Source organism: Semicossyphus pulcher, unplaced genomic scaffold (assembly GCF_022749685.1).
Source record: "Semicossyphus pulcher isolate SPU_LCO1_2020_fin unplaced genomic scaffold, fSemPul1.0.p SCAF_9, whole genome shotgun sequence".
Lineage (NCBI taxonomy): Eukaryota > Metazoa > Chordata > Actinopteri > Labriformes > Labridae > Semicossyphus > Semicossyphus pulcher.
In genome coordinates, this window is record NW_027211770.1 from 7286589 (window position 1) to 7299871 (window position 13283).

Consider the following 13283-nt stretch of genomic DNA (forward strand, 5'->3'; position numbering starts at 1 on the left):
CTTTAAATAGAGCGACGGTGAACTGTTGTCAACTCAACAAGTGGATGCGCAGGTCCAAACACTGAGCTGCACTCGCGCGTCTGCTTATGTGATCAATTTAAGAAGAGCAGGAGTTTCCTTATCAATAAGGATCTTTTATTGTTTCCAATAATTTACCGAAGGTCTTGATGAGCAAAGTCCCTTCGTGCACTATCACCTGGCAAAAGGTTGCAATAATTGCAACACAGAGCACACTGAATCCTTTAATTATCCCTTTAACTCCCTTTAAGAGGGTTTGGCAAAGATTAATCAAAGTACTGCAGTATATTTAAGACCTAAATGATATAAAATCACCTTAATGTTCATTCATATAAATAGCCTCACTATTATCTTGATGTAAAGTCTGTAAAGACAATACTAACTTTTAATTTTATTTTGTATTGCAGTGGGTTACAAGTAGCCTAGGAATTATAGGGACATGACAGCCATGATCTAGGCCTATTATTTAGATTAACCCCCCAATTATCTGATGAGTCATGGTGTTTGTTACAAACAAGATCCTTTAATGACGCAGTGAGTGTGTAGGAGTTAGAATAGCTTATTTGAAGCCAAGGTCAAGTTTCAGCCTTCACTCGGTCTCAGCAATAGAGTTATGCGACATTACGCAGCAGAGAATGTGACAGTCAGAAATACCCTGGAATTCTGAGAGTGACGCAGATTATTCAGCTGTCAATCCTCATATAACTCATGCTGAAGAGATGAATGCTTCAAATCTACTAAACTCTGTCCAGCTGATTTGCCAAACAATTTAATTCTACCATGTCAGGGTGTGTCCCTGAGAAAAAGAGAGGTTGTACCCAGACTAGACACGTGTGAAGGCTTATGCCGAGGTTGAACTCGTGCCAACTGTGTAAAGATGTTGAGACTGATTAAGTCCTTTTGAGTGAGCCTCGTTAGAGCCTAGAGACAGAATGGCAGTTAAGAAGGAGGAAACATGCAGTGATATTGAATATCAGGCTTTTCTGGTTTTCTGGCTTGCATGTGGATAAGTTACCTTTCTGTGTCTTTATCTCTACTCTACACTCCTAAAATCAATCTGCTTTCTAACTATGTGGACAATATGTCTGAACTGACGTCATGTCGTCACATTGATCATGCCACAGTGTGGCTGGATTTGTATTTAGTCAAGCCACACTACTATTATTGACGCAATAATGGCACAGAGGTTAGCTGGTCTCGGTCCAAAACTGCCTCAAGTGGCAAGCTGCGCAGGTTCTTAAATGCTGAGTTGGCGGGTGCTCTCTCTTGATTGGTGGATCTTTTTGCTGCGCACTAATCAAGCCGCTCCAGTCAGCAGCACAGGTGGAAGAAATATCAGGCTTAGAGGACACACCATGCACCCAAACACACGCACACACACACACACACACACTTAAACAGAACACTCAAAAAAGAGGTTGCAATGATAATATATGGACTAGCAGGTACATTATAGAAAGAAGCTTTGATGTTTCTTTAGATCTTTTGGATTTCTCCTATTGAACTTCATTTCACCTGCACTGAAAATAAAATGATATCTACAGTAGATCTGGACATGTGTGCAGGAGTGAGAAGCACAGACCATCAGTACAGGCTGTGGAGATTCACATGGGGTCACAAGGTTTGTGTTGGAAACACATCATTGACACACTTTTTCCCCTAAGAGTCAACATCAGACTGCTGCTGCTGCCAGATGGACAGACCTGCCTGTACCAAAGTACAAAAACACAGCATATTTATCATGCAAGTTTTTATCTTAAACCCTTGATAACTTCCATCTCTTTTTTTTTAAGTGTCTGAGAATACTTATTAGTACTAGGTTTTCCGCAACAATATCTAACATTTCTTCCTTTAAGCCAAAATAAAGATTCAAGGTTAAGGACTGGAAAAGAAAAACATCCTTATTTTTTAGGAGGTGAAAACTATGCGTTGTCTATTTGCTCTTAAATTTTGATCATCAGCACCCACCCTTTTCACTACTGTAAATCCAGCCTTAATTTTTTTCCAGATCATACCCGGGGCTTAAACAGGGCTTATGGCGAAACTGTCTTAACGCCTGTGACTTCATAATACTTTACTTTATAATGATAATTATATCAATGTTTTTGCTGATTTAAGATGTTTCTATCCTCTGATTGGTGCACAAAAGTACACAAAGTAACTTTTTTTCCAATCAGTGCCCGGGCCACTTTATATAAGTGAGAATAGTACAGAGAGAACTTCACAGACAGTTGGGACAAATTCAAAAGTGTTACTTACTTTGACCATCTGTTATATTAGAGAGTAGACTTCCAGGGCCTTTAAAGGTTCAAAGGTTCACTCTGGAATTAATATTTTGGTGGCTTCAAGTACATAAAAGACTTGAAATCATCATTGTTCAGGAAAATGTGCACTTTATGTACAAACTGTCAGCTTTTTACTGTTTACTGTTTTTACTGTTTACAGGCTTTGTGATGCTGCATTTTTTTAATAATCCAGAGTTTGGGGAAATTTAAGAACCCATAAAGGAAGTTTTGAACGTAATATACACATTAAGATTACCAAACCTGAAAATATAATTTTTTTTTTGTTTATATGGAAAATACGTGGGAATGTTGAAATTCTTGGACTAATAGCAGCTGTATTGTGGAGGTAATTTTCTGATAATGACCAGTGTCTCCAGCTGAAGTGGTTCCTTTGATGGTGAACCAAAGCCAAACCTTCCCCGATCAACTTGTTTATCAAACTTCCGTTCTGGTTTAAATGGCTAAACTGGATGACAAACATCTGCCCCCGTGTTTGTGTATCAGGGGCTGGAAGTTATTTTTGAGGTTCAGACTGGATGCCAGTTGGCAGTGGGAGGGCATCAGGAATGCAGATGGAGTTCAGGAAGCATCACCAGCCAACCCATTGGAGGTGATAACAGTACTGGAGCAGCTGAAGTTTTCCACCTGGGGATACTGTCTGATGGTGATAATATCATTTTTCAAAATACAACAGAATCAGAATTCATGCAGGGGATGCGCCAGTGCAAGCCTTTGTATGATTATTTATAACCCAAAACTTTACTAGCAATTCAAAACATAAAAACAAGCATGTCAGGACATGGTCCTAACATGGTGAAATTGACACTCAACACAACTCTTGTCATAGATTTAACCATTCATTGACGAATGGAAATATAGTTATCCTTGGCACTAATGGCTCCGCTCTTAAGTTGCTCCCTGGGTTAGCTGAGCAGCATGCTATGGCTTTCCAGGGACAGCAATGCAACACACACACACACACACACACACACACACACCCTCCCTGGGTATGCAGTGAGTGGGCTTCAGACTAAACAGGAGGAGGCTGGGGTGGTGCAGGCAAAGCATTGCCAGCAGCAGCAGTGGTGTGTGTGCAGCATTGATGTAGCAGGGATGAGTGAGATGGAAGTTGCATTTAAATGGACCACCTTATTGTGAGAAGCGGCTGTGATTGGTGTGTTACTGATAAGATATGAGGATTCATTTGGCAGGCTGTCAGCTGATTACAGCTGGGCCATATGATGTATATGATTCATGCACAGGTGGGATGAATGAGTCAATTTTCATGTCAATTCATTCATTAGTTGGTGATATATCTTTTTGCCACATTTTGAGACAATCTATCCAGTAGATGTTGAGCCATTTCAATGTGTGAACCTACCAAGCAAACCCCAATGCTGTGACACACCAAGCCCCACCCTCATCTGCCAAATAATTATTGCAAGGTACAACAAAGATAAAAGACACCATAATAAAAAAAAGATTAAAAGTTGCTGCATAGGTAAAACTGTCATGAGGCTTAAAATGCACCTTGAGCAATGGTGAAACATGTGGACAGTTGTTAAGTGCATTTATTCAAGTACTGCACTGCAACATTATTATTGGTCTATTCTGCTACAATTCAGCCAATATTGCTGATGTTATAGTGATACTGCATTCTTTTGATAACTTCAGTTACTCGTGACTAATCAGATTCAGATAATTAATAGAAAACCATCTCAACAAATAAATTATGATGTAATATTATTGTTTAAGATAAGACTTTGAGAATATAGTGATGAACACAGGAATGCATCAATAATCCAACAACGTGATTATTTTTGAATGGGCGATACAGCAGTTTGTAGTTTTACTTGAAATTTCCACTGTATGACTTTTACTTAGGCTACTGTTGTTGAAAGCAGAAGCACCACAGCACGCTCTCTTGGCTTGCAGTAGGTGAAGGGTGAACAGTGAAGGCCATGACAGGGATCACCTTCGTGCTGACCTGCTGCACCCTCGTAGGCTCTGCAGGTGATAAAAGAGAGCATAGAACATATATTTATCACTGGTGATGTAATGACAGAAAAAGAAACGCCCTCCAGCCTTAACTCGCTGTAATATTAACAGAATGATTGGCATATGGTTATGTCATAAAGGTGCTAACTTGAGAGGCCTTTGATTTCACTTGCATTATATCTTCTATTCCTCTAAACATGACCCCTTTAAACCAGATGTTTTAAAGATATAATCTGTTATCTTAACAACAAGCTTGGTCCTGACTCACACACAGACTCACACAGACACATGTAGAGGAGCTTCCTTGATGCATGATCTTGATCCAAGCAGTCTGTCAGTCTTCTGTCTCTGTTTTGACTCTTGTTTATCCCTGTGGGGCTTTTCTGGTCAGGAAGAGGAGGAGGCAGCAGACACAGACAAACACAATTACTGAGAATCAAATCACCCACAAACATATGGTTTTCTCTCTCACCTCCATTTATTCCTCTGCGCACTGACAGCAACACCTGGCTGTACTTCCTGCAGCCAAGCTGAAGGTAAAGGATTCACAAACGTGGTTATTAAGTGTAATTACAGTCAGGCTTCATGTCAGGGGAAACCATACCTTCTGATTGTATTGTATTGGCATCTGTCTGCATAAACTGAAGAGAAGGTTCATAAGAAGGTTTGAGCGCCACAGGTTTTTAAAGGGTAATATGATGACTTAGATGTTTATTATAGAAAAATAGCTACACATCCTGCTCAATGGAAGAAATAGAGATTTATTCTGAACTCTATACATGAACATTTAGAACAAACAAGCCTCTTTTGCCTTGATGTAGAAAGTTAACACATTTTTTAATACTAAAATCAAAGAAGTCGGTGAGTGCACATCCTTTGAGTGGTGGTTAGAGCAGTCGCCTCACAGGTAGAAAGTTCATGGTTCGAATCCCTGGTTGGGACGTAGTGGGTCTTTCTGTGTGGAGTTTGCATGTTCTCCCCATGCATGCGTGGGTTCCCTCCGGGTACTCCGGCTTCCTCCCTGAGTCCAAAGACATGCTCATTGGGTTCATTGGTGACTCTAGGTGTGAATGTGAGAGTGAAAGATCTCTCTGAACAGGATAAGCATTGTGGATTGCACTTAGACAGCGCTTTTGGACCACTCAAAGTGCTACCACTGAGTTTCAGAATATTGGATGACACACAGCCCTCCAAATCTGAGTACTGAGATTTGTTTGTTTGTCTATTATTGAAGAAATCGCAAGAATGAATCATTTGAAACCAAAATGAGCGTAAACGTAACTTAATATCAATGGCTGCATATACAGTAGTTGTTGTCATTGTCATCCAAGAAGTCATTTTTCTTTGTGTTATAGTGGTTTTGCATAGTTTTAAACTATTTACTCTCAACTGATAAATATAAATGTGTTTTGTTTTTGTCGTTAAAAACCTCTTTACATTAGGTGGTTAATATCAGGATGCAGGATTGTAAAGTTTGCTACTTAGAGTGAGAACAAAAGAAACAACAAATAAAGGTATACAAATGTGAGATTTATTTTAATAGTTGAAGGGAAAACTCTGACACATATAAAGATACAACTATGAGGGCTGTGGATTTTGAATATAAGGAGCCTCTGGGTGAAAGGCACAGAGGTCAAAGGGCAAGCTAATGTGAGAGCTCTAGGTGAAACACGTGTATGATGGTGTGCTTTGCTACCTTGGCCTCTCGGATCCTTCGGGCTCTTTAATTTTCACCAACATGAACCAATAAACTTTACCTCAATGAACTGTTGGTGGCACTTTAAAGACTTACAGAAAAAACATTCCCATAGTTAACCATTCCACAATTCCCCGAGGTTTTCAAAACCCATTCAGCTTTTAAAAACTGGCAGAGATTTGATTCAAGTTTGATCACTAACAGAGGAAAATCTGAACCAGAACCACATTTCCTTCCTGTAGGTACTTTTATGAAGCTGTAACTGTTGTTGTTTGGACCCTGAACAGAACCCACAGTAAAGGGCTCAGAGGCGTCGGGCCTGCTGAGAACCTTCAGCATCAGCGGAAGAAATGGGTGGATGTTTTGGACGACTTCCTGAAGAGACTGCCCTTCCATCTCTCTTGCCATACATGCATACATGCCTGCCCTCACTCCTGTGCTTTCTCCATCCTACGATTCCATACATGACCTTCCCCCAGCCCCCAAAATCAATGGGCCCTTTCACTGATCACTCTTCATAATGACCCACTGTTTGAGCCCACGGATATTTGGGGAGGAGGAAAAAGAGAGAGCTTTTCTGTCTTGCATTATTAGAGAAAGCTGAGTTGACATGAGTGTACTGCAAGAAGGAGCTTGATCATAATGGGCCAGGCTGAGTCACGGAAGCTCTGAACATATCCTGAGGAAGCCACTGCTGAGCCTCTGCGTCAACACGCCATGTGAATGATCTGGTTGCTAACAGTTTCTGTAGCTTATATTTTTCTGTTTTATTTATAACCTTTTTTTAAATTTTTGTTTTATATTTTGCACATTTCACACGCAACTACAGAAAAGGCTTCAAACTGTTTTATAAAGTAGAGTGATGGGAACCATTACGGCCGATGCACTAGCACAGCTTTTGAATTTGGCAACAAGGAACTTTTTGTTCAAAGTTTTTTCAAAAATTTAATTTTAAAAGGATACTTTTTACAGTCAAACTAGAATCAAAATGTGTGTGAGGGATTATTACATATCGAGGTATATGTATAGTTAAGTTAGTTTTTGAATTGCACAATGACAATACAGAAGCAATGATGACAATAATAGATGCTTGTGTTGACCTGTCAAAACTGTTCTTACATGACAAAAGACATGTCGGTTTCCAACAGTGTCAGCGCTGGACATTTCACTGCTGCTACTCTTGTTCAGTTGGGCACAAAAATAAGTTTATGATATCACTTTAACATTGAGACAGCCAAGTGTGGTGCTAACAATGTCACCAAATCTGTGATGTTAGCACACTACACTTAGTTACTTAACTACATATATTACTATGTGTTGTAATTCAAATCATGTAACATATAAAGAGCAGAGGAAAATAGATAACCCTTTTGCCTCAATTTGTCCCATGCAGAGAAGCTGCTAATGCTAGCAACACTCCTATTATTTCTACAATGTTTTTATTTTATTTATTTGCGGCTGTGGCTCAGTGGTAGAGTTGCTCGTCTTTCAGTCGGTAGGTCGGAGGTTCAATCCCCAGCTCCCTCATTCTACATGACAAAGTGTCCTTGGGCAAGACACTGAACCCCAAATTGCTATGAATGTGATGACGGTTGGGCACTTCAGGTAGCAGCCTCTGCCGTGAATGTGTGTGAATGGGTGAATGCGATATGTAGTGTAAAAGCAGCTTTGAGTGGTCGCAAAGACTAGAAAAGCGCTATATAAGTACAGTCCATTTAACCAGGAAAAAGCTCTTGAGATTAAAAATCTCTTTTTCAAGAGTGTCCTGGCCATGACAGGCAGCAGCACATTAACGCCGTTTCAGACAAACAATGAGCAGCCATACATACAAACATAACACAGAATACATGACTATAATATAATAAAAGACATGAAAAACAAGTGAAAGCAGTCAAACTTTGTCTAAAAAAAACACAATCATAAATATCTCAAGCAGAACATCTACAGCCTCGAAGTTAATGGACAATGTAGGACAAACACGCCACTGAGTAAACAGGAGTTGATTTGACTGAAAAGAGCTGTATGATGAGAATCAAAAGGAGCCTTTTGTACTTCACAGAGGACGAGAACCTTGCAAAACAATGACTCCTCCAGAATGTTGAATGTTGTAAAGGGGCTGGTCCTTTAAATAGCTAATGGAAAAAAAAAGGGACGTCAGCTTGTGTAAAAAAAAAAGAACAGAAAAGTTTCAGCTCAACTTTAATGTTAGAAGTGAAGTGAAGTTATTTTGAGGGAACCTTTTCCACAATAGTGTTTGAACAATAGGTCAATAAATAAGGCACAAAGTCTGTCTCTGTATTTGTTTCCACTTGCAGGCATGAATGTGTGGGTGTGTTTTGGCCTTTTTAATAATGAATGTGCCCACAAAACAAGGTGTGCCACTGAACTCAGCCTGACTGCAGAATGAAAACAGCTGTGGAGCAGGCAGGTCAAGGTTTGCCAAACAGAACTGAACGAGGCATTGAGCATCAGAGAGCAGAGGCTCGGTCGCAGAGACAGCAGAGCTTCTCCAGTCAAACTACTAAATGGCTTCTGGCAGAGAGAGCCACAGAGGCGTCATCGTCGGCCTTCAACAAAACGCTCTTTCTTCTCCAGGAAAGAGGACAGAGATTAGTGTGTTCACCTAGTCACAGTGTGTTTATATAACCTTTCCGACCCTGCAGAATATGTGAGTCTCTCTCTTTCAACACACGAACACACAGAGGCCTTTTCTGCTTTCCTCACTTCATTCTTATTGTATGAAATCATTTCAAACATGTGAGCATTTGTGTTTGTGGGTGTTCCCTTTCCCGAAAGCACTTGTGAAATTAAGGCTGTCATACCTTAAGCGTCCAAAATGTATCAAACCTGTTTATAAATAAGTTACATAAATCGTCCAAACTCCTTTTATGTGAAATATTGTGTGTGGAATTTTTTCAGATTAATTTTTCATGGGATGAATCCAATGTGCATTTTTGTACTGGAGTCTTCCACTGCACATATTTGCTTTCAGACATTTGCTTTAGTTGTTCTTTGATCACGTCTGCATGCTTCTCTGATTGATATCTGCATCAAACAAAAAATCTTTCCTCCCTCCATCCTCCCTCCCCTCACATGTCTCAAGTCCTGGCAGCACGTTGTCAAACGCAAACACCTCCTCTGTCCAAATCCTCCCTATAAACAAGAGCTCTGTCAGGGATAAATGTCACATATCCACGTGTTTGTCTCGGCGTGTCTAAACAGTTTCCTCTCGGTGCGGACACACTGCAGATCTGTTACCGTCGGCAGCTCAATAACAGGCCTGAGTTGTTGGTTCCAATTTCCTCTTTGTTGCCAAATCGCCTCTCTTGTAGTGAATCTACTATATAATCTACAAAGTATGTGTTTGTTGTACAGTGTTAAAGTTATTGTAAAGTGGAGGAACTGATTTCATGTCGGCCAACATCTTGTGGTAACTTTTGTGTAAACCTTTGCCTTGCATGCTGTGCACACATTATCATCATGATAAGAGCTTGGGCTTGGTGACGTTTGTTTTGCTTCCGGTCTTTTCAATCCCAGATTTCCCTGCAGGAGTATGGAACACTGTTCCGTCTTCCTGTTCTTTAAGCAGAAATTGTTAAAGACTCTCTTAAGATCTCTCCATGTGGTCAGCGAAAGAGCGCAGAGGGAGCCTATTTTTAGTTCACCTTTTCAAAAGGAGGCTCAACTCCTAAATGCCATTTCCCTCTCAAACTTTTGCACACCTGAATGAATCTTTACTGTACCAAAGCACAAACTACAAGATCATCAGTAATTGCTGTAAACCTCACAAGTCCTGTGTTTTACCTAAAGGAATTTGTTTTCAGGAGAGCGGATTAGCAGCATCTGCTGTGTGGTGGATGTGTCAGGTGCATGCAGGCGACTGATGTGAAATGATGTTTTTATGCTTTTATAGCAGGAAGGAATTAAACCCAGTCTGTGTTAACATAAAGCCACACACAGAGAGGTTCATAGATGATGCTACAGGAATACATGCTGATCTCCTGACAGGGCAGGTTTTGTTTTCATAACTGTTAGCTTCAATCCAAATGCTGTTGGTTTGTTGTTGCTTGATGTTTGGGTTTCAGCTTAAGACAACTACTGTTTTAGGTAGCATCTTGTCGCCACAGTAGCATTGTGCCTGTCGGGATTGTAATACCATCTTGTTGGGTGGTCATGTTGTCAAAGACTTTGGTCTAGAATAACTTAAAAGCCAATGAATAGAGTGAACATTTTATAAGTTTGTAAATGTCATTAGTTCTGTCGGGAGATCGTTCCATGTTTTATGGCCATAAACGAGAAGGTTGATTTGCCGAGGGAGGTCTTGCGTTTTGGAATTCTGCGCTCCCCCCTGAGTGGTTGACCTAGTGGCTCGTGTTGTGATTTCAGAGCAGAGTGTAACGACATTCCTCAGGAGAGGAGGAGCAGCATTATGAATGATGAACATTTGAATATGGTATCCAGATGATGTATCCAAGGACTTTGGGTTGACATGGATTCATACATGGGAACGGTGGTGGTTTGGTTTTCAAGTGCCATCATCCATTTACAATAGTTTAATACTTAGTTTTATCATTTTATTTACAATGGGCATTGACTTTACATGGCCACTCTTGTTCACATAAAAGAGAGGTTTGATGTGTTATGGGTATTAGTGGGGATGATTTTAACTTGAAAGTGTTCCAAAAATCCAGCCATGTAAGTAGTAGTTGTTGAGTTCGTACATCATACATTCATACGTCCTTCTACTTAGCCACTTTCTTTAGCTTCCTATTGGTCCTGTGGGATGTTACAGGGCAAAGTGGATGATGTAGTCCCTCCATCGTATTCTACCGCAGGGAATCATCCAACTATCATCAACTAATTCTTCTCAATAGAAATTAACAGCAGTTCTACTGTGTTCAGTAGTCAGTAGGTCAGTAGTCTGAGCTCCTTACCGTACTTTTAAAAGATAATAACAGCCATTCTTAAATCAATCTATCAATGAATGAATCAATTTTTATTTCAAATTGTATGCCAAATCATAACAGGACGACTGTGTACCAATCCAGGACGTATTTAAAGGCCGATTGCGTCACAGCAGCGTGTCGAAGGCAGTATATCGAAGGGTCCTTCATATCCAGCCTACAAATGCGTCCTCCTTTTTCCGGGGTAAAAAGGATCCATTTGCCCAAAGTATCCCGGGATTCATTGCGCATCAATTCTAACGAGTTTTCCACTCAATCAAATCGCTAGTGATACAACTGTTAAAAACAAGAAAAGGAGCCTTGAAACAAATAAGCTTTAAAATAATCGGTTAAGTTACACAACATTACTCATGAGCGCTAGTTAGCCTGCTAGCTACCTGTTGCTAGGCGACAGGAGCTCTGTGACGCAAGGATAATGGGAACAGCTGCTGACACAAACAGGAAGTCCTCCGTCGACCAGTTCAGTTCAGCCTTAGCGTTCTACACAGGCTACAAAGGACTCATCCTCCGTAGATCGTGTGCTTCGAAGGATGCAGCCCCTGAATTGAGACAGAGCTAAATTTTCTCATCTCAAATTTTTCAGTGGATTGCCAAAGGTTATGACTATGCGTTAGGGTTGGAACGTAGATCTACAGATAGATTCAGGGGCCAACTTCATTTTCTCCATGACAGTTCTGTAACACGTCCACATTACTGACGTCACAGCAATCTGCCTGCCAATCTCATGCTCCATCTTTGAACAAGACCCCAGATACCTGAACTCCTTCACTTTGTCACTGTTTGGATTTTAAACAAGAAGGCTGATTTCATAAACAAAAGGCAAAACAATGCAAAAACAAAATCTAAAATCCAACAAAAGACAAAAAAGGAAAATCAAAAGGCAGAGCAAAAAACTTACAACAAAACCAGGGACAGGTAATCCAAGGACACGAGGGGTCAGGGGAAGCATGAAGAATATCCAGGGAAGAAACACAAGGAACCAAGTGCAGGTCATGGACATAGACTAAATGAACTGGCACAGAAGGCTAGGAACACAGAGACTAAATAAGCACAGGGTAATCAGGGACAGGTGAGACTAATTAACACAGGTGAACACAATGAGGGCAGGTCACACAATCTAAAAGGCGGGAAACAGAACAAAGGAAGGAAGTCAAACAAGACATGACATACAAGGGGCAAGAACTACAAAATAAAACAGGAAACACTAGAAACAAAATGCAGGACTAACAGGGCTTCAAAGTAAAACAGGAAATAATATCTAAACACCAAAATACAAATCAACAACATAACTAAACTAGAATGACTCATGACAAACCTGGGCACTGAATCAACTCAAAGCCCAAAGGGAGCAATCTAATTTCAATTTCTTCTGCATCAACAAAATGAAAACGAAAGCTGTTTTTCTTTGCTCAGAAGTTAAGTTCACAAGTCCGACTTTGGAGCAGGACTGTGGTTGCCTGTTCGTTTGCACATGAGATTCAAAGGAGCACGTGTGACGAGAGTCAGCCTTTCATCACGTACAGTCTCGTCCCTGTAGGCTGGCATGCTAACCATTTAGCCAAATATTTACCATTAAAAAAGGTTATAAACTGTATGTGGATCTAAGCCAGACCTTTAACTAACTGTCCCATTAATGTTTATATATATACAGATATTTTCTATATATACTGTATTAATGTTTGTGTATGTGATAGAGAGTAAGTCCTATCATATCAATGGTGTTCTGTTTAGTGGGGACCAGAGCTAAGAGACCATTCAGTTGTCAAAATAAAGCCTGTGGAAGTGAACTGTGGGTCACTGCAGCCCTCTGAGCTGGTTTATTAGTGCGGTCTGTGCAGAGGAGGAGGTAGCCTTTAATGTATGCTGCTTCATATGGCTAAAGGGCAATGAGGTTCTCAGATACAGTTTCAACAGGGAAAAAAGTTTGAGCTCACTTTCATTTTTTGAAACACAATCACATGGATGAATCCAAAATGAGAAATCAGTAACATTAAGAGACCCTGTGAGGATGAAAGCTACCTCAAAAGCTAGCCGGCTAAAAACTTGGCCTACTCTTTTAAGAGCAGCATCTATTTGCTGCTTTACTGCTGTGAAGGTGGGCAAGGTCTAATCCGCTACACCCAAACACAACTAATGAAATTCCTGAAACTTAGCTCCCGCCATCAGCGTCCATCTACTACAGCAGAGCGCAAAGGGAGCACTTCCCGTGAGGGTGTGACACCCGGCACAAAAGCCCCTCTATCCACAGCGCACAGCCCTGACCCGGACCAAAAAATATCACTCACTGCTTTTCTATTTGGAAGCCACAGAGTCCGGAGCACA